Source organism: Oratosquilla oratoria, chromosome 2 (genome assembly GCF_046742065.1).
Source record: "Oratosquilla oratoria isolate Oo_2021 chromosome 2, ASM4674206v1, whole genome shotgun sequence".
NCBI lineage: Eukaryota > Metazoa > Arthropoda > Malacostraca > Stomatopoda > Squillidae > Oratosquilla > Oratosquilla oratoria.
In genome coordinates, this window is record NC_134778.1 from 51,765,200 (window position 1) to 51,788,573 (window position 23,374).

General features: G+C 36.1%; 1 protein-coding gene across 1 annotated transcript in view; it reads right to left on the bottom strand.

Moving 5' to 3' along the window:
* The window catches only part of LOC143038663 (uncharacterized), an 88,435-nt gene that overhangs the window by 9,797 nt on the left and 55,264 nt on the right, over positions 1 to 23,374 (bottom strand). The gene's annotated exons all lie outside the window — the stretch shown is intronic.

Genomic DNA, 23,374 nt, shown 5'->3' on the forward strand with positions numbered 1-23,374 from the left:
ATGTATATATATATATATATATATATATATATATATATATATATATATAATACACACACACACACACACATATATATATATATATATATATATATATATATATATATGTATGTATGTATGTATGTATGTATGTATGTATGTATGTATGTATGTATGTATGTATGTATGTATGTATGTATGTATGTATGTATGTATGCATGTATGCATACACGTCGGATTGACGGCGAAGATTGGAACTACGGAGAAAGCGCAATTTTCGTGGATTTCAACGACGATGGAGTACCTGTGTTGTATTAGTAGGGAAGCGGAGAGCTCGTGGTGAAGTGGGCAGGTGAAGAAAATAGAGAAGTGGACGCATTATTGAGGAAAATGGAAGAAAATGAGGAGGGGAGCGAACGGGCCCCGGACGTCAAAAGGAATATGCATACGACACGGGTGAAGTCGAACAAATCAGTAAACGAATTAAAATTAGAAATATAGATAAAAGCAGTGCAATAGAAAATGGAGATAATTATTTCTATGGATTTAATGAGGGAGAAGATGACAACATCCCCCGATTAGCAAGTCTGGAGGAAAAACTAACAAAAATGAACGAAGCATGGGAAGTTAGGTTTAGCCAATTTGCACTAATTACACAAAGAGTTGATGAATTGGAAGAACTAAAGAAGGAGAACCAAAACCCAAATAAAGAAATAGAAGAATTAGAAAGAGTTAAAGGAAGTAAAGGATGAGAATGAGGTATTAAAGAGGAATAATAAAGAGAATAAAGAGTCCATAGCAAAAGAGGTAAGTGTTTGGAAAAAGGTTCAGGAAAATAGCAAAATTGAATATATATAGTGAAAAACAGAAGAATAAACACACTAAAGACATAGTTATTAAAGTGATGAGAGAGAAGGAAAATATAGTGAGAGACTTAGCAGATAAAAAGAAAAGCATCATTATATTAGGGATGGAAGAGAAACACAATCCAAATAGGACCACAAGACTAAAAGATTAGAAAGAAAGAGTGAACAAGGTACTAAAAATATTTCAAGAAGGTGAACAGGAAATAGGGGAAAAAATGAAGAAATATATAGACTGAAGAAAAACAGTACAGACAGGACCAGATCAAGGTTAAATTCAGGTCACAAACGACAGCAGAGAATATCTTATCAAAAACAGAAAAACTAGCAGAAAGTGATCAGTACAAACAGGTATTGATAAAAAGAGAGAGGAATAAAGAGGAAAGAGAGGAAGAGAAAACAAAAATGATATAAGCTAAGAAAAAAAAATAACAGAACATAGTCAGAAAAAGAGAAATTCCATTGAAGAGTAGTGGATACGAAAGTGAGGAAATGGTTCATAGCAGAGAAAAACAGAGGGGAAACAGAAAACAGGATGGATGTAAAAGAAAATTAAAAGTGTCATTCACAAATATAGATGGATTAATAACAGGCTTGAATGAACTCAATGATTATCTGATGGAAGAGGAACCTGACATAATAGGAATTGTGGAGACAAAATTGAAAGGTCCTTTACCACCCAACAGTGAAGGGCATGGTGTATATAATTATTGGATTAGAAACAGAGAAGTAAAACAGGGTGGTGGGGTTATTTTCCTGACTAAGAAGGATATAATGTGAGGAATGTTATATATGGAAAGAATAGAGTGGAAATGATTATGGTGGAAATAAAAGACAGGGACAAGTAGAGCAGGAAGTTTGTGGTAAATTATGTGACTTCTAAAACGGCTTCGTGGGAAGAGAACACAAAAATATGTTAGAATATACAACGATAACACTAAATAAGACAATGGAAGATGGAGGAAGAATAGTTATAATGGGTTACTTTAATTGTAAAGAAATCTGCTGGGAAGAGATGACAGTGAAGGGTGGAGACAACCTATGGGGAAATGTACTACTTGATATGATTGTAGAACATACAATGACACAATGGATACAAGAGAATACTAGATATAGAAATGAGAAAGAGCCATCGACACTAGACCTAATAATCACATCAGAACCTGAAATAGTGGACAAGATTGAATATAAGACACCAATAAGTAAAAGTGACCACATATTAGTTGAACTGGAACTAAATGAGGAAAAATACATGAAAAAACAAACAATATAGAAAGGGAAGAATGATGTATGAAATCTTTTTTATAAAATAAGAGATTTTTTTTCTTCAAAAAGTAGACTGGGAAAGGATATACAAAGAGGAAACAATAGTAGAAGAGAAATGGATTATTTTGACAAAAAATTATGAGGAAGACATGGAAAAGTATGATCCAAGACAAACACAAGAAAAATTATATGTAAAATGTTGGTACAACAAAAGATGTACAGAGTTAAAAGATAAAAGGGATAAAGCTTGGATAAAATGGAGGAAAAGCAAAACCCCCGAGAAAAATGGAAAATATATACTGGTTATAGAAATGAATATGTACAAGTGCGCAGAGAAGAAAAGAGAAAATACGAAAAGGATGTCATAGAAAAATGTAAAGATCAACCAAAACTATTTTATAGATTTGTAAACAACAAACTGAAAAACAAACAAGAATTAGTGAAACTACGACAAGGAGGAATAGAATACATAGAGGAAATAGAAATGGCAGAAATTATGAACAAGCATTTTAAATCAGTGTTTATGAGAGAGAACATACAACTTAGAGATGTCAAGTGGGAGGGGAAAGTCCCCCCTATGAAAGAGATAGAAGTAACAAGGAATGAAATAATGAATCACTTGAGTAATCTCGATGTCAGAAAATCACATGGTCCAGATGAAATGGCAAACTAGATTTTAAGAGAATGCAGGGACGAACTAACAGACAAAGCATATAGTCTAATAAGCAGTTCATTGAAGGAAGGAAAAGTCCCTGAAGATTGGAAAAGAGCAAATATAGTACCAATATATAAGGGGGGAAACAAAGAAGACCCTACAAACTATAGACCGGTCTCTCTTACAAGTACGGTAGCAGAAATTTGTGATAGAATTATGAAAACTAGATGGGTAAAGCATTTGGGAAAAACAATGTACTAAATCCGAGGCAGTTTGGATTTAGACAAGGAAGATCATGTGTCACAAACTTGATGTGTTTCTATTCAAGACTAATAGGTATAATGCAGGAAATAGATGGATGGGCTGATTGTGCCTTTCTAGACCTGAAAAAAAAAGCTTTTGATAAGGTGCCACATAAGACACTGCTAAATAAATTTGAAATTGCAGGAGGAATACAGGGCAAACTACTTAAGTGGATGGAAGACTTCTTGCATGAAAGGAAAATGAGAGTGGCGATAAGAGACAAAAATTTCAATTGGGATGAGGTGATTAGTGGAGGTACAAGGAACAGGAACAGTTTTTGCCCCAATGTTTGCTATATATATTAATGATATGGATGAAGGAATTGAAAGTTATATGAGCTTCTTCGCAGACGATGCAAAAAAATTGAAAAAAGTGAATACCGAAGATGATTGTGAGTCTTTGCAGAGTGATCTCAATAAAATATGGGAATGGAGTAGGAAGTGGGAGGTGGAATTCAACATTAAGAAGTGTAGTATAATGGAATTTGGAAGAAGCAAAAAAGAATAGTGGGATCATAAAAATTGGGAGAGGAAGAAATTTAAAAAGTGGAAAATGAGGACCTAGGAATCATAATTATGAATAATATGTCCCCTGAGACACATATAAACAAAAATTTTAGAGAAACTTATAACTTAATATGATCAATCAAAGTGGCATTTACATACCTGGATGAAGAAATGGTGAAGAAAATACTAGTCACTTTGATAAGACCAAGATTGTAGATGACGACGTGGTCATCAAATACAAAAAAAAAAAAAATGTATAACAAAACTAGAAAGAATACAAAGAGCAATTACGAAATTGGCCCCAACACTCTCAAAACTATCATATGAGGAGAGACTAGCAAAAATTGAGCTACAGACATTGGAGCAAAGAAGAGAGAGAGGAGACTTGATAACTATTTATAGAATCATGAAAGGAATAGAAACTATTTATTGAGAGGATCTAATAAAATGGGATAGTAGAGATACAAGAGGACACGGAAAGAAAATCAAGACAGTTATAGAAGAGACCTGGAGAAGAACAGCTTTCCCCACAGGGTATTAGACGTTTGGAACAAGTTAGATGAAAATGTGGTGTGTGCAAAAACGATACACGAATTCAAAGTCTAGATACAATGAATACACGAATTTAAAAAGTCTAGTTTAAACGAGATATGAAGACGGGACACCACGAGCATAGCTCCCCTTCCCGTAAAATACAACTAGGTAAACACACACATACACACACACACACGCACTACACACACACACACACACACACATATATATATATATATATACATATATGTATATATATATATATATACATATATATATATACATATATATATATACATATATATATGCTGGTACATTGTGACAAGTTGATGAAGGTAGAAAAAAAAGTCATGGGTCTAGTTCCGAGATTCTGAGTTTATTCTTGACCGGTTTAGCTCTATGCTTCTTCAGAGGAATAAACTCAGAAACTCGGAACTAGACCCGTGACTTCTTTTTCCACCTTCATCAGCTATATATATATATATATATATATATATATATATATATGCATATAAAATTATAAATATGTATATATATATATATATACATATATATATACATATATGTTTATATATAAATATGTATATATATATATATATACATATATATATATATATATAGATATATATATATATATATATATCACACAGGAAACCCACAGTCGGAGAAAACAAACTTCGAATAAAGAAGAATCCTATACTTCGGCTATCAACTGTAGCCCTCTTCAGGAAAGTACATAAGACGGAGGACAGAGGGGACTTATAAGCTACAGAAAAGAGAAGGAATGTGGACAGATGGCATCACTCAGGTGCGGGGCAAAATGGGGGTGGGTGGGCGGAGGAGGGAGAGGGTGAGGTGAGGAGGGTTGTAAGCTTCGTACCAGTCTGCTGACCGCTGCGCGTGAAATGATGTCAGGGGTCCACTGCCCTTTAGAAATATTAATATTTGGGCATTCCTCAATTAATGCTGATTCAACAATTTTTCTCCTGAAACCGCAGTGAGACTTGAACACTAATCTGGCCTTACCCCAGTCGAAATATATATATATATATATATATATATATATATATATATATATATATATATATATATATATATATATATATATATATATATAGATATATATTATAATATATATACATATATAAATATACATAAATGTATATATATATATATATATATATATGTGTGTGTGTGTGTGTGTGTGTGTGTGTGTGTGTGTGTGTGTGTGTGTGTGTGTGTGTGTGTGTGTGTGTGTGTGTGTGTGTGTGTGTGTGTTATAATATATATACATACATATACATATATATATATATATATATATATATATATATATATATATATATATGCGTAAGTAACCACTAGGAAAAGTAAACTAACGAAGCAGAGCGCTTTCGTATAATTACATCTTCAGTGCAGTTACAAGGAAGGAATTATAAAATGAAGATGTAATTATACGAAAGCGCTCTGCTTCGTTAGTTTCCTTTTCCTAGTGGTTACTTACGCATTTGTGAACACACGCTCCTAGTGTTTTTATTGCATATATATATATACATATATATACATATATATATATATATATATATATAGATAGATAGATAGATAGATAGATAGATAGATAGATAGATATAGATATATATACATGAGGCTGAGAAAATGGTACATCAGTGGGCGAAATGAAACCAGAAAACATGATAGAGAAAGAAAAAAATATAAAAGTGGCCTGTTAGCTCTGTTGCTACCAGCACTTTCAGTTCCTTTCTTTCCTTAATTACTGGATTTAATTTTCTTAACTGTTCCTGCTGTGATATAATATTTCTTCATTCACTTTCTACTTTCTTCACTTTCTTTTTATCATCTTATAATTCTAAGTCGCTCATCTGTAGGCCCCATGCCTTTTTCGTCCTACTTAGTCAAATATTTAGTATCAGTATGGGGTGAATTAAACATAATTTTCTTCTTCCTGTCTTTCGATTAATATTACACTTCAACAACTTAATTTGATTAAGTACAGAAGAGGAATCCCCCTTGGGATCCTTTTACAACCACCAAGCCAAGTCTGCTTCGACGTCACTATTGAATTCATCCAATAACTTTGACCGTTACAAATAAGTGCCACCCTTTATGGGCGTGACTTTACCTCCGTGCACCAATAATTTCTCTCCTTCTCCAACCTTTTCTCCAATCAGAAACTCTGTTATACTGTCTCAAGCAATACTGCTTACGCAAGCAATCTTGTTATGAAGCAAAGTGGCTTTAGCGTTAACAATCTGTAACATCAGCACCTATATCAATACCCTAGTTCGTGTTTACAAATATTGGGTGGTGAGCGAGAATATGCAACTCTGCAACTCCGTAGCGGCCATTGTTTTCAAAAAATCTAAGTCGTAAAATTAATTTCTCGCCACCTACCCCTGTATCTACCTACTTGTCTACCTCAATCTACCAGCCTCTTTCAGGGCTCGGCAGCTACCCTTGGTCGTCCCGACCAATTGTTTCTACTACCCTCTTGCAGGGCTCGCTAATATAAAATTGGAAATAGTCATATACAAGAATCTTAATATTTAAACTACTCTTGCATAAACTGGTAAAATGGTATCAGTAAAACATGTCAAACATATACATGTCAAAGAAACAAGCAACCCCTCCAAAATGCATAAATGTCAATAACAATTCAAGCCGAATAGAATTAAACGTTGACACTCTCCTGAATACAAAAATTGAAGTCAGAGCAGTCACCACTATTGAAGAAAAGAGGACACTAAGAATAACTATATAATTGGTAGAATAATCATTTGAGGGAGATCTTGACAATGATCTCTTAATTTTCAAAGGGGGAGAGTTTTCGGGTAATGTGATGTTGAAGGTTGAGATATATGACTCTTCAGTTAAATGTATGGTATTAAGGGTATTAGCAATAGTGGAAAATGTGCCTCCATGTAATTCACAGGTGTCAAAAACTAAGATAAGATCTTCAACCAATTCCAATTTAGGACTTAAACCTGGACAATAGAAATTTTTGTCATATTAGGGAAAAATATATAATGGGAACCTTGTATGTTACTATGAGAAATCTGGTCTACCAAAATTTTCTTGTAATGAAAATGATTCATCACAGACACATTTCTAACCAGAGAAGCTTCATATGAGTTCCTAAAGCTACCACTAACATACTTCTCTTTTGTCTACCATTTCTTTTGAAGTTTGAATCAATAATATCAAGTTTATGTTCTATGTCATTTATCTTATTTTCATTATATATATATATATTTTTTTTTTCTTTTACTGAAAATTTTCTCTTTTAATCAATTCAAGTTCACTCTCAAGATGTCAACATTATCCTTAATCACAGTTACGTTTTTATAATCTAGAACTATCCTGATAAGCTTGTCTACCATTATTAGGTTACTAACTAATCTATACTACAAAATTAATCAACCCTGTCGTTGGTTGGCTAACTTTTCTAGAAAGTGCATCTGCTGCAACATTCTTTCTACCCGGGATATATTCAAACTTAACTTCATAGCACTGAAGTACTGCAAACCATCTAGCTACTCTGCCCCTAAGATTCTTATGTTTAAATAAGTTCTGAATAGCTGTATGATCAGTCCACACTCTGATTGGATATCCCGGTATCATATCTCTAAAAAATTCTAATGAATATATCACTGCTAACGTTTCACTTTCTGTTATAGAGTAGTTTCTCTCTGCGCTATTACAAAGTCTAGATGTGTAAGGTATTGGTTTCAAAGCTCCATTTCTCTCTTGCATAAGTATGCTTCCTAACCCTATATATATCAGATGCATCACTGCAAAGAATGAATTCGTACAAAGAATGAATTCTTTATCATAGTCTGGAAATATCAAAACTGGAGAACTCGTGAGTTTATCTTTCAACTTGTCAAAAGCTTGCTGTTGTGCAGGTCCCCACATGAACTTTGAGTCCTTCCTCAACAAAGAACTTAATGGATTAGCAATGTCAGCATATCGTTGAATAAATTTTCTATAATATCCTGTCAATCCCAAGAAACTTCTAACTTTTTCTACATTGTTTGGAACTGGAAAATTCTTTACTGCTTCAACCTTTGAATTCACTGTACTAAGTCCATGCCTGTCTATCTTATGTCCCAAATAAATAACACTGTCCTGCAAAAACTTATATTTTTCAAGTTTCACTTTCAATCCTGCTTCAACTAGTCTTGAGAATATCAAATCTAATTTCTTAAAGTGCTCAGCCGCTGTCTGGGAAACTATTAAAATATCATCTAGAAATACACTGGCAGTGTTTCCTAACAACCCATCTAGAACTGTATTAATTAATCTTATGTAAGTTAATGGACTATTACATATCCCAAATGGCATTCGTTTAAACTCATAGTGTCCCGTTGGAGTAGAAAATGCTGTGAACTCTGGTGAGTCTTCATGCAACTCTATTTGCCAAAAAACAGATTTGACATCTATAGTGCTGAAATATCTATTCTTAGTTCCCAAACTTGTAAGAATGTCCCCTATCGCTGGTAATGGCAACCTGTCACGTATGGTGTGCTTATTCAATTCCCTATAATCAATAACTGGGCGCATGGTACCATCTGATTTTGGCACCAGAATCAAAGGGAAGTTCCACTCACTTTTACTATGTTCAATAATATCCTGCGATAACATTTCAGTGATCAGTTTATCTACAATGGCTAGTTTAGAGTGAGGAACTCTGTAGGCCGGAATATAAATAGGTTGAGTCCCTGGTTTTAATTTAATCTGATGTTTTAAAACAGTTGTTTTGCCTAAGGCGTCCCCCGGCAAAGCAATTGCTTTATTGTGCTTCACGAGCAAAGCAACTAAGCTTTCATCCAACTCAGGGCAACTAGTAGGTTCTAGTTGATTCTTGTATTTCTTTCCTGACTCTGTTTCTTCCTGAACTGAACAGATTAATGAAATTGGTAATTCCACCTTCTCAATACTCTCATTTAAAATCTTAATGGGTTTTGTACACACCTGAAAACATCCTATTTGTGTATATTTCCTTAAGACTATATCTTTATTCAAAGTATTAATCATTAATGTTTCTACCATGTTCTTATTTGACTTATAAATCCCTGAGTCCAATTTCAAACCTTCTAATCTAATTGATTCTGGGATGGTTAAAATTTCAGTGTCTACAGTGACTCCTTTCAAGTGCACTGCTATCCTGTTAATTGCTCTGGAGTGTAATAATGTCGACTTTATTACGCCACCATCCACAATTTGCAAGGCTTCATTTGTAGTTGATGAATTAGTAATTTCTGGGATTTCTTGAACATCTTAGTTGGGTTCACTATATGTGGCTTTACTTTCTGTTGGTCTGGACCGCTCGGCCTCGTTATCTAAAATAAAATGTTATTTTTCCTACCTCTTTCTAGGGATTCTCTTATTCCTGTCGCTGGTCTTAAGTCTGGTTGATTTAAAAATAGGATTAACTGTGATTTCACTAAGATTCCTAAGTCAGTAGGACATATGACCATGTTCTCTTTTCTCATAGTTGCAAATCCTATCAATAAATCTCCCGGAAAAAAGAGATTCTTCTACAACTGTCACTGGAATGTGCAAACGTTCATTTGTATATAAGATGACTTCTAGTTCAACCTTACCTAATGTTTTTAACTGATTTCCAGTTACTCTTTGCAGTGAGTAATGAATTGGTTCCAAGATTTCCACTCCTGGTTTCAACTGGTTTAAAATTCTACTAGTTATAACATTAACTACAGACCATGTATCAATAAATATTTGAATAGGTTTATTGAACACTCTATCAGCAATGAGAGGTCATACAGAAGTCCTTCAATTGTAATTATCAGTTTATAACTATCTTTGATGTTGGAGTTTTCTTTCACCCTTCTATCACCCTTATCCTTAACACAATACTGTCTATTCGTATAGATATGGGGAGTTCTTTAATATTGCTGTATTCTGTGTCGGGGTTTTCCTCTTGTTTCGGGGTGCATACGAAAATTTCTACATTCATGTGTTCTATGCCCTATCCTTTGATGATACATACAGAAAGGTGGGTTTCTACATTTATTTTCATCATGACCCTCGTATTTGCAATTTCTACAAATAGTTCCATAATAACAGTTTTGTGCTTTATGCCCCCAAGTATCACAATAGTAACATACAATCCTAGTATTCATTGATGGGCTTCTAACTCTATGTCCAAATTCTCTTTTCTTATACTCACTTCTAGAGTTCCTAGTTTCTTTCTGTTGTCCCACTGTCATCACATACGGATTTATGATTCTGGTCTCATTGTACCCTTGAAGAAGATAATCTACCTCCCCTAAATTCATAGTTGACTTGAGATTTTTATACAGATTTTCTGCCGTTAAGTCATCAGAGTTTTTTGTTAACAAGCCAAATGCGATTAATTTGATTACCTGAGAAACTTTCATTTTGTCACTAGATCTTTCTATCCAATTTGAATCTTTCAAGATAGAATCCATGTCTTTTGACCATCTATCTAATCTTGCTAAGTATTCTGTGTCCGATTCACTTGTTCTAACTTCTTTGATCATTCTAACTAAAGAACTGATAGGATCCTGATCACACTTTGACATAAAAATGTTTAATGTGAATGCCAATTGCCTGATGTCTGGATTTGAGCCATATAGTATTGGTCCATTATACATGTGAATACCAATTGCATGATTCAAGCTAACTGTAACTCAGGGCGTATGTCTTGATTTAAGTATGTACTTCACGACGTATGGAATATTATCTTGGAAGTGTTACAAATTTGGTTTTGAGTTATTGTATTGGTTCATTATGTATGATATTATTGTGAATTTGTGAACAATGTGGTGGTTCACATCTTACAATTATGCATAAGTCGAGAGAAAATTCTAGAAGCGAAGTAAGTGAAGAAGCAACAGCAAATGCAGTGGTAACTAATCAGGTTGATGATTCTCGAGTTCAAGTATTTGCTAGTCAATTGAAAGATTCAGTGGGAGACACTACTGCCATCCCGTTCAAGTGGAATTGAATGGTAAAGTTGTTAACACTAGATATCATCTTGACAATGGTAGTTCTGTTACATTTTGTACTAAGGATTTATTGAAGAAACTTAGAGTGACAGACATGAACTATCAGCCAGCTACATTGCAAGTAGCACAATGACAGGAACAAAAGGAATGTCTTGTCTTAATGTTGAAGGAATGTCTGTAGCTGATGTTGAAGGAAATAACCAGATTAGACTACCACCTGTATTTGCAGTGAAGAAACTTCCTCTTAGTCAGAGTCACATCATTAGAAAGAATGGCATAGAGAAGTGGGAATATCTGAGGAAATTATAATTTAATTACATTGAAGAAGAGGTAGAGATTATGGTAGAAAGTATTGTACCAGAGGCCTCTGAACCTTGGGAAGTAGAGCACACAGAGAAAGTAGGAGATCCGTATGCTGTGAGAACACGTTTAGGATGGGTCATTTGTGGAAGATTAACAGATACTGCTGAAGAAGTCGCTGTGAATAGCATAAAGGTTGCTGGTAATTATTTAGATCAGAAACTAATTGAGTCCTATAACAGAGAATTTGTGGATTCATCATTGAATTCAATAGAACTTAGTGTAGAAGATAGAAAGTGGTTACAATTTGTTGAGTCTGGGTGTAAGCAGATGACATATGGAAAGTATGAGATTCCTTAATCAATGAAAGAGAAACCTATGACGTTTGAAAGACTTCAGCGGTTAAAGCGTAAATTCAAGGATAACGAATATCATAGGCAGTATAATCAGTTTATGATTAAACTACTAGAGAAAGGGTATACCGAAGAGGTTCCTACATGTGATGTGAAGAACTAACAAGCATGGTACATTCCACACTTTGGGGTACGTCATCCTACCAAATCAAATACGGTACGTGTAGTATTTGATTGTGCAGCCCGTGTAAATGACTTGTCCTTGAATGATCTGTTACGACACGGACCAGACATAAGTAATCTTCTATTAGGTGTCCTTTTGAGATTTAGATTAGGACTACATGCATATATTGCAGATATAGAGACTATATTATCAGGTCAAAGTGCCTGAAAGTGATAGAGATTACTTGCGTTTCTTGTGATGGAAGGATGGTCAAATAGGTGATATAGTCAAATTAAGAATGACTTCTCATCCATTTGGTGCTTGCTGCTCTCCGAGCATAGCAAATTACGCTCTAAAGCGAGTTGTACAAGACTACGGTAGTCAGTTTCATATATCAGTGAACGAGATAGTTCTCAACAATTTCTACGTGAATGACCTTTTGGTGTCATCAGATGACATTGATGACTTGATTGACACTAGTGCTAATGTGATAGATCTTTGCGGGTTCAGCCTGACAAACTTCAGCAGTAACTCTCTTCGATTTATTAATAGCTTACCTAAAGAGAAATATAGTGAGTGTGTAGAACAGTTCATCAAAAATAAAGAGGTAGAAAGAAAAATATTAGGACTAGATTGGTCTCTTATTCAAGATAAAATAAGTATATCACTTAACATCGATGCCATACCTAGCACTAAGAGAGAATTGTTAGCTGTCATTGGCAAGGTGTACGACCCATTAGGTATGTTAGCACCAGTTGTTTTAGAAGGGAGAATATTGCTACAGAATTGATTTAGAAACAGCATTGGATGGGATTGTACTCTTACTGAAAGGGAGAAAGGACACATAAATTCATGGATGTCGAGGTTGAATAGGTTCAAAGTGTTTAGCATTGATCGTTGTACGAAGAAAGGTACATTATCAGTGTTGGAGTCAATTCAATGTCACATATTTTGTGACTAGCGAATTAGCGTATGGTTCAGTGGCATATCTTAGATACAAACATGTTGATGGTAAAATCCAGTGTAGCTTCATTTTGGGAAAGGCTAAGGTGGTTCCTTTGAAACCAATTACTATTCCAAGACTCGAACTGGTTGCAGCCACACTTGCCATCAAATTGAAGAGTGTGATAGTGATAGAATTACCTGTACAAATAAGCCAAATTTATATTTGGACCGATTCGACTACAGCGTTGAAATACTTAAACAATGAACACATAAGATTCAAAACAGTTGTGGCTAATCGAGTGTCTCAGATTTGAGAACTCTGAGGATGTCTGTTGGATGTATGTAGCAAGTAAAAATGAACCAGCAGATGATGCTACAAGAGGGAGACTAACGAGTAGGTGGTCTGAAGGACCCATTTTCTTGTCTTAAAATGAAGAGATGTGGCCAGATCAGCCGGAGATAAGCAAAGCTGATTTGTCTAACCTTGAAATCAAAAAGTTTTTCGGAGCTGAGATGGAACGGAAGCAAACCGATACAGCTAATCCTGTAATGTTACAACTGGTAAATCATTATTCTTCATGGTTTAAATTGATTAGATCTTGTACTTATCTTATACTATTTATCAAATATTTGCAAAAACAAAGTGTCAATTGCTGAACTTAATGTTCGATTAATGGATGTTGCTGAATTAGATTTGTGCAAAACTGTTTATCAAAAAATGAAAAGATTAATCATTCAAGTTCTATAAGGAAACTCAAACCTATGTTGCTGAATGGTATACTCAGGGTAGGAGGTAGACTATTGAACTTAGATTTGTCCCTGGATATGAAGCATCCTATTATTCTTCCCCATGAACAAAATGTGACTCATTTGATAATTCAACATTATCACATTAAGGTGGGACACATGGGAAGGCAAGCTGTGTTAAACCAATTGAGACAGAAATACTGGGTAATTAAGGGTAATTCAGCTGTAAGGAAGGTATTGTCCAAATGTGTTACTTGTAGGCGTTTCAAGAGTCCAACAATCACCCAAGAGATGGCATCTTTGCCTGTATCTGGAGCAAATGTAAATCAGAAACCTTTTTTTGTGACTGGATTCGATTGCTTTGGGCCATTCTTTGTGAAAAGAGCACGATCTCAAATCAAGAGATATGAATTATTATTTACATGCCTCACCATTCTTTGTGAAAAGAGCACGATCTCAAATCAAAAGATATGGATTATTATTTACATGCCTCTCCATTAGAGCTATACATCTTAAAATTTTACATGATTTAACAGCTGAGAGCATGGTAGATGCTTTTATCAGGTTTGTATCCAGACGGGGTACAGTTAGTAAATTGATTAGTGATCACGGCACAAACTTCATAGGAGCATCAAAGATATTAAAAGAGCATCTTATTGTGCGCCAAATTGGTATTGAATTAGCCAAAAGAGGTGTGGACTGGGTATTCACTCCACCTAGAGGTTCCCACTATGGCGGTGTCTTTGGGAGAATGATAGGTGCAGTCCGGAGAGTTTTGGAAGTTGTAATAGGTACACAGCTTTATCTCATGATAGTTTGAGTTCGTGTTTGTTTGTTTTTTTTTTTGTTTTGTTTTTTTTGGCGAAGTTGAGAATACGATTAACAGTCGTCCTCTCACTGTAATATCGAGTGATGTAGACGATTTGTGCCCAATCACCCCGAATTCTTTACTTAATTTAGATACTTCTGTAGTTACACTTGATAGTCCAGAGATGCTCTGCGAGAGCAGAAAGAAGTGGAGACAGGTGCAATACCTGGCAAGAGAGTTTTGGCGGAGATGGCAATTAGAGAACTTGCCTTCCCTACAGGAACGCCAAAAGTGGCTTAAGGTAATTAGAGATTTCAAAAAGGGAGATGTTGTATTGATGGTAGAGAACAATACACCACGTAGTCATTGGCTATTAGTCAAGGTTGTGAGAGTGATTGAGAGTAAAGATGGGCTAATTAGACAGGTGGAAGTAGAACGTGGTAAAAGACGATATAAGAGGCCTATTTCTAAACTTGTGTTACTATTAAAAGATGATTCTGGATAGAACTCCGTGACTTCCGTCAGTGTTTTCGTGATCCTAGAGAATCGCAAAGGGGAGGGTGTGAATACCAATTGCCTGATGTCTGGATCTAGCCATATTGTATCGGTCCATTATACATGTGAATACCAATTACATAATTCAAGCTAACTGTAACTCACGGCGTATGTCTTGATTTAAATATATTTCACGACGTATGGAATATAATATTGGAAGTGTTACAAATTTGGATATGAGTCATTGCATTTGTTCATTATGTATGATATAATTGTGTTGTGAAATTATGTTATAAGATGATGGTATTGTTATGAAGAAATGTAAACGATAGATTTACGCTCCCGTTGTATTGCACCGCGATAGATAGTAGTGCTAGCGTATGTCATAGAAAGGTATTACTGTATAATGACATTATGTCGTATTGGAGCCAACAAAACATTGTGTATTGTTAAATTGTGAACCAAGGAGGACATGCATGGGTTACTATAGAGTACTGGAATTATTAGCCTCTGAATACACAGAATAGTGACCTAGACAACGTCGGTAGATATTACAACTAAGCGTCCCTTTTTGGTAACTGTCCTTCATGGGGACAAGACGTGTGTTGAGCAAGTAGCAGGGAACCCTTTTAGTGAGCATTAAGTGAGAATGTTTCCTTATACCATGTTTGAATATGCAGTAGTGAATGAAATGTAGAGGTCACACTGTTAATAATTAATTCTGGTTTGTCAGACCATGTTTGGATGGGAATAGTAAGGAGCGAATTTATGGTGAACCCATGGCGGCGAAATAATTATGGTGTGTTTCATTATGTCAGTGCAAAGTCAGTTGTGTAGAGTAAAGAATCATGGTGTAAATTATTTGTTAATGTAATGTATTGATTTGTTAATGTAATGGAATCATTTGTTAATGTAATGTATTGATTTGTTAATGTAATGTATTGATTCGTGAATGTAAATTACAGATACCACAGTCTGTAGGAGAACCAACACCAGGCCCGAGGGGCTCCTTATTAAACGAGTATGAGTGACATGATCCTTATTCCTCCTGTACCTCAAACCACATATGACGGGCCACACAGGCTTTGACATTTAATGAAGAGTTTTTATACTCTTCATATATGTTTATATCTTCCATTTGCTGGAAATTTATGATAAACCTAGCTCTACCTTTCTCAGGGTCTACATTCTCCTTTTAAATTTTAAGTCAAGCGCAACTTTTCTTATATATTTACTTTCCCGCGTTCGTATACTTACCAATGTACTATCATAGTAGAGATGGGTTGAACGCAAAACTTTCGTGTATGTGTATGTAACTCAAGCATACAAATATATAGGAAAAGTTGCGCTTAATTTATATCTCCCTTAATGATGTATTGGTTTAGTCACTCGGCGCTGGTAACGTTCTCGCCGCATGGGTTCGAGTCCTCGGGCGTACCACGTTTCAATTTTTGCATAGATGGCTTAGAATTAAAGTGCATTGTGGTTGATAAAAATGTATCTCTAATCACTGGGACCCATTCATAGTTGTACAAATACTTTCCCGCGTTCGTATACTTACCAGTGTACTATCATAGTAGAAATGGGTTGAACGCAAAACTTTCGTGTATGTGTATGTAACTCGAGCATACAAATATATAAGAAAAGTTGCGCATAAGTTGTATCTCTCTTGATGGTGTATTGGTTTAGTCACTCGGCACTAGTAACGTTCTCGCCGCATGGGTTCTAGTCCTCGGGCGTACCACGTTTCAATTTCTGCATGCGCCTAGATGGCTTAGAATTAAAGTGCATTGTGGTTGATAAAAATGTATATACATATATATATATATATATATATATATATATATATATATACATATACATATATATATATATATATATATAAACATATATATATATATATATACATACATAGTTATATAGATAATATATATATATACATACATACATATATACATATATATATACATATATATATATATATATATATTGTGACGACTAGGGAGGAAGAGTCAGGTTCATAAAACTCTAGGTGTTATCAAAAATATGAAATTATTATTTTCCTTCAAAAATAGACAAGATTGAAAGATAGAGGTCGCCAAGTGAACACAATAAGAATCCCATACATAGAAATGCACACAACATCAAATGTTTTGCCAAAATAGTACAAACAAATGATAATAGAACAAGTCAATGAATCCCGTACAATACGAATGGCTAAAGTCGCCAGGACATACATAAATATTCAAAGTCGAGAAAATATATCGACTTGCCAAAAGAGTACAAAGTCCTACAAGACATACATAAATATTCAAAGTCGAGAAATATATCGACTTGCTAAAAGAGTATAAAGTCCTCCAAGACATACATAAATATTAAAAGTCGAGAAATTTATCGACTTGACAAAAGAGTACAAAGTCCTACAAAACATACGTAAATATTCAAAGTCGAGAAATATATCGACTTGACAAAAGAATGTTAAGTCCAACAAAGAGGAAAAATTTAAGTATAAGGACAGCAATGTAAAAGGGGGGGTATATAGAGGGGGACTCCGCAAAAGGATGGAGCCCCGAAGACGGTTACAAAAGTCATATATATATACCTTCCCGGCGAGCCAACGAAAGTGCTGCCAAATGTCACCAGAGGCAATGAACATCAAAGATTTAGAATATATCCAAAGACATATATTTTACAAAATGGGGCATACAAACAATATATAATAATGTTACCTTGTCAATCTTAGTTACAAGAAACTTAAAGTTTTTTATAAAGACAAAATAGACATTAATATATACGTAAAAAGGAGCTGATACGCTATTGCCAAAATCTCCGATCCCACGCATTTGTGCGAGTTCGCGCGTGCCGCGAGAAGCAGGCGCACAAGTGACAAAATCATGTTTCCCACACTATTAGCAGGCGGATACGAAACCCAAGACAATTATATTTTCCCAATATTACGTTAATCAGTTCCTAAGATCGACAAGACAGATTCAAAAGATAATATACATACACAAATCCTTATACATTGAATGAATCACGTTGACAAAGCAAAATAAGAAATAAATACGTATATAAAGGTAGCAGTACTAATTTTGACACCTTCGTACGCCGGCCTGGCGGTTGCAGCGTAGGCGCCTGCATGAGAAAGATCATGGGAAAGCCGGCATATTTCGCATCTCGCTAATGTCTACATGAGTACACACGTGCACATGTATAATATATACGTATATATTAAGTCTTGACGTTCGACGGGTCCACAGTCGTAACTCCTCCCTCCTCTAGGGACACTCTACGGGAGAGAGTGTCGACTAGGATGTTCTTAGCTCCCTTCACGTGATGGAAGGAGGTGGGGTATGACTGAAGTTTTAGGCTCCACCTGGTGAGTCTCTGCTTCGAATTTGTCATACGATGGAGATACACCAGTGGATTATGGTCCGTGTGGAGATGTATCTCGAAGTGACCTCCGATGATGGGTTCGAAGTGCCGGATCGCTTCTATGAGGGCCAGGTATTCCTTCTCGATAGTGGAGTAATGGCGCTGCGCCGGTTTCAGCTTCCGGCTGAAGTACGCCACTGCACGTTCGGTCCCGTGACGCCCCTGCAGTAGAGCAGCACCTATTCCTACTTCGCTGGCATCTGTATAGAGATGAAAGGGGAGAGTATAGTCTGGGGTTATCAGCACAGGACTATGCTTTAATAGGAATTTTAGATGCGCGAAGGCCTGATCGCACGTCGGGGTCCACTGGAACCGTTGATCCTTTCTCAGAAGATTGGTCAGGGGCTCAGCTATCTCTGCAAAATTTTTGCAATAACGTCGATAATAACCAAACATACCTAATATTCTTCTTACTTCCCTGCGGTTAGTGGGTCTAGGTAGGTTGGTAATGGCCTTAACTTTGAGGTCAAGGGGGCGAATCATGGAGTTGCCGACTGCATGTCCCAAATAAGCCACCTGGGCTTGTCCAAACTCACTCTTGGCCAAGTTCAAGGTGAGGCGAGCTTGATCAGCTCTGTTGAGGAAAGTATAAAGTTGGGTTAAATGATCCTCCCACGAGTTACTGTAGATGATTATATCATCTAAGTAACTCCTTACTCCTGGCAAACCTGTAATAAGAGTGTTTATCAAACGTTGATAGGTTGCAGGCGAGTTTCTTAAGCCAAATGGCATTACATTGAAATGGTATAAGCCGTCAGGGGTCACGAAGGCGGTAATTTCCTTCGCATCAGGGTGGAGGCTTATTTGGTAGAACTAATGTAGGAAATCGAGTTTGGTTAAGTATTTAGCTGTCCCTAAGTTATCTATGATATCATCAATCCGAGATAGGGGGTAAGCATCAGCCTTAGTTCTCTCATTTACCTTTCGGTAGTCAATTACTAACCTGAAAGTATTGTTAGACTTGGGAATTAAAATACATGGAGAACTCCAAGGACTGTGTGATGGTTCTATAATACCTTGATTAATCAAAGAATTTACCTCTTTGCGTAGGCACTCTCTCTTGGTCGGGTTTAACCGATATGGAGGCAGTTTAATAGGCTCCTTCGAGATCAAATTAATCTCATGCCTAACTATATCTGTTTGTCTTGGACTATCAGTGAATAGGGAAGGGAACTTGAGTAATAGTTCCTTCAATGAACATTGCTGATAAGGTTCTAAATGGTTTACCTTAGAGTCGAGGTCCTCTAATACCTTGGAGTTTTGAAGAGGCAGTTCTGGCTGAGGGAAAATTCTCTCTGTCACTTTTACACCAACAATAGCATAGCTGGCAATGGGTACCCTGTGGTAGAAGGGTTTTAGAGCATTGATATGGACTAACTTCTTAGTTTTTTCTTTTCTCTGGAGTTTGAATAATGTAATTTAAGCTACTAGTCTTTTCTAAAATAGTATAAAGCCCTTGGTACTTGGCCATGAGGGGCGGCTCACCCGGTACTGGGAGGTAGATCAGTACTTGGTCTCCTGGAGAAAAACTACGTGGTTTAGCTTTGCGATCATACTTTACCTTCATTATTTTCTGGGAATTTTTCAGATTCTCTTTGGCAATCTTCTACGCAGTTACCAGTCTTTCTTGGATTTTAGAGATATTGAAGCGACGGAACTTAGTATTCTTCTTCCATTCACTTCTCTTTCACTATCTTGAGGGGACCACGAACTTCCTGTCCGAAAAGAAGACTAGCTGGGCTACATCCTAAGCTATCTTGAACAGCGGTCCTAGCAGCAAACAAAAGGAAGGGGAGGCCTTCTTCCCAATCATTCTTCTGTTCTTGTAGAAACTTGCGGATCATACTTTTCAAGGTGCCGTAGAATTTTTCAATGCGCCCTGGGAATGGGGATGATAAGGTGAGGAGGTGGTGTGAATGACACCCAAATTATATAAAGTTTCCTTAAAAGTTTTAGAAAGGAAATTACTTCCTTGATCGCTTTGGATCACATCAGGGAAATCTACTTATGAAAAATACTTCAACAATGATCTGATAACTGTTTTTGCCTTGATATCTTTGAGGGGAATAGCCTCGGGAAACCTGGTTGCTAAACACATAATGGTGAGAATATATTTGAAGCCTTTCTTAGATGGTGGAAGGGGTCCCACAACATCTATCAAATTTTTGGAAAAGGGCTCTCCTATGGCGGGAATGGGGTGTAAAGGAGCTACAGGAATAGGTTTGTTACTTTTTCCTACCAACTGGCATGTGGGGCAAGCACGACAATACTCAGTGACATCTTTGACTAATGTAGGCCAATGAAAATGAGCACTTACTCTTATTAGGGTCTTCCTGACACCTAGGTGTCCTGATGAAGCGGAAGAGTGGGCCAAATCTATGACTCTCTCTCTGTAGGAAGTGGGGACAACAATTTGGTGTATTTCTTCCCATTTTTAGTTAGCTGGGGTAGCTGCTGGGCGGAATTCTCGCATTAACACACCTTTATGAATATAATTACCTCTGTCAATGTCTCAGTGGCAGCCTTTTCGAAAAACGGGACAAGAGTCTCATCGCTCTTCTGTTCCTTTAACAAATTTTCTCTACTTAAGGGGAGAGGATTTGTACTGGTTAATGTCTGACTCTGAGGAAAATAAGCATGATAAACTGAAGGAGTCTTCTTCATCTACCTTTCTACTCCGAGACCGAGTTACTGCACAGGCAGGATAAAGATCAAGGTCTTCAAGAGGGGGATCTGGAACAAGGTTAGGGGTTTCTGTAACAATGGGCAAGGTTACTTTACTACCTGCAAGGTCGTTGGCTAAAAGTAATCCCTAGAATTGGCAATGAGTCTATTACCGCTACTTCAACAGGACCTGTGACTAAATCGGATGTTAGATATATCTTATGCAAAGAACATTTACGGGTTCCACCGATTCCATCTAGGAGGTTTAGTAAGAGTCTGAGCCAGTATGAGACTTTGTTTGGCAGCTGTATATCTAAAAATGGACACTTGTATAGGAGTATCATGTTCTGTCGTGGATATTGTTCCTGTAGAAATAAATGGGAGAAAACATGGATCTACGTCATTTTTATAACCACATGTTGGGGGCTAGCATTACCAGATAAGACTGGAGGTTTGGAAGTTAGTTCTAATGGCGTAGCTTTGAGAGGACAAGTTGTTGTTGTTGTTGTTGTTGTTGTTGTTGTTGTTGTTGTTGTTGTTGTTGTTGTTGTTGTTGTTGTTGTTGTTGTTTTTGTTGTTGTTGTTGTTGTTGTTTTTGGGGGGTCAGACTATCAGAAACACTGTTAGTGTTGTGAGTCAATGTTGTTCTTTGGTTAGGCTGCATGTATTTACCTTGTTTCTTGAAACAGGTAGAGACTGTATGTCCGTATAGTTACACCAAGTGCAATGACTATTTCGAAATACCCATGGGTGACCAGAACAAACCATGGGCCCCAGAGTATGGAGAGAGCCGAAGAACAATCACAATGACTGTTACTTTTGTATACTGATGTGACAAAGTACAGAAAAGTAAAAGGAAGAAAATCTGAATAGACACGGCAAAGGAAACTTGGACTGGAAGTGAAGCGTTTATTCCTGACGTTTCGTCTAATGACTTTCTCAAAGGAATGAGCATACTACTATTACTGGGTATGACAGGTAAGATAGAGGAGAGGGGGGAGGGGGATTTGGAGGGTTAGTGTAGAGAAAGAATTAAATGGAAGGAAGAGTTATGATAGGTGGGGGGCAGACCCACTTGCTGTTGTAATTCTTTTTGTGACTGTTATTGTGTTATCTTGTCGCGAAGCTTCTCCCTGCTTTTTTTTTTTTTTTTTTTTTTTTTTTTTTTTTTTTCGTTTTTTTTTTTTTTTTTTTTTTTTTTACGGAGTTGGAGGTTTGGTCCATCTTCTTGTAAGTTTGTGCTTTCTTCTCTTCTTTCTTGAGTTGTTATTGATGTTATTTGTTGGTCATTAATTTTTGTTTTTGTCGATTGTTAGTTTACATATATATATATATATATATATATATATATATATTAAATGTATACGACTATTTGTGCCTATTATAGGTTTTGACTTCTATGGGGGTAGGTTCTGTGTCCATGGTGATAGGGGAGGGTCTTGATATCTATTTTTTTTTTTTTTTTTTTTTTTTTTTCAATGAGTAATTTTTTCTCCATGGGGATGACTAGTGGTATTTTTACAGTCTATTGTTAGGAGAGGGTAGGGACTTCTATTTGCAATACTCATTGTTTTGTATGATATCACGTGCGATTTGTTTCGCAAGTGTTATCATTTTTTCACTTAACAATAATAATAATAATTATAGTAATAGTGTTAGTAGGGTTAGTAGAACAATGAAAGGAGTGGTAGAGTGGTGTATTTGTGTTTATTGTATGTATTTTGGTTCAGGTGGGGGTCCATTGATGATTGGGAACACTCTAGGCCACCAGTAGTGGTAATGTTCGTTTTCTGTGTCTATGACTTCACTGTGTTGCATGTTCTGTATGCTAGTCTGAAGAGTCTTGTGTTAAGGGGTTCGAGTTTATGTTGTGTGTGTAGTTCTTCTATTGTGGTAAGGTATGGGGGTATGGAGTGTGTGGCGAATCGTAGTGTTTTGTTTTGTACTGACTAATTTTTGGAGTTGGGTTAATTTCAATGTAAGAGTTGTTATTGGTATGTATTCTAATTGAGGTCTCACGATTACTTTGTATAGTCTTAGTATTAGTTTGGTGTCTAGGTTTCTGAATCGTCTTAGTGTCTTTAGTGTTTTTTCTGCTTGCTGTTTCCTGTTGTTAACGTAAGTTCGTATACCTGTTTCCAAGTGTTAGTCCTAGTATTTTTATGTTTGTTTGTGTATTTGTGTGTCTCCTATCCATATTTCTGCTGGTTTGTGTGTTGATATGTTTAGTAATTGAAAGTTTGTTGTGTTTGTTTGTATTTTCCATTGTTGTTCATATATGTTTATTGTTTCTATTGCTCTGCTTGTTTTTAGTGCTAACATGTTTTTACCTTTTTGGCTTGGGT